Genomic DNA, 574 nt, shown 5'->3' on the forward strand with positions numbered 1-574 from the left:
TTTTTAAATGTTTGAGTTTTGTTTTGTGGGCTAACATGTAGTCTGTTCTGAAGAATGTTCCGTGTGCTGATGAGAAAAATGTGTACTATGCAGCTATTGGATAAATGTTCTATACATGTTGGTTAGGTCCATTTGGTCTATACTGTAGTTTAAGCTCATTATTTCTTTTTTAGTTTCTATTCATATAATATGTTTAATGCTGAGAGTGAGTTGTTTAAATGTCCAGTTATTGTTATGTTGGGGTTTATATCTTCTTTTGGCTCAAATAATATTTCATCTGTATATTTGAATGCTCTGGTATTGGGTACATATATATTTACAGTTGTTATATCATCTTTCTGAATTGATTTCTATATTATTATGTAATAACCTTCTTTCTCTTTTTAATTTTTGATTTAAAATCTATTTCATCTGATATTAGTTACTCTGCCAGATTTTGTTTTCTATTTGTGTGGAATATCTTTTCCTATTTCTTCACTTTCAGTCTATGTGTGTTCGTACAGGTGAAATGGGTTTCTTGTCAGCAGAATATAACTGAGGGTTTTTTTTACCCATTCAGCCAGTCAGTCTATAT

The sequence above is a fragment of the Galeopterus variegatus genome, unplaced genomic scaffold (assembly GCF_000696425.1).
Source record: "Galeopterus variegatus unplaced genomic scaffold, G_variegatus-3.0.2 Scaffold10538, whole genome shotgun sequence".
NCBI classification, from domain to species: domain Eukaryota; kingdom Metazoa; phylum Chordata; class Mammalia; order Dermoptera; family Cynocephalidae; genus Galeopterus; species Galeopterus variegatus.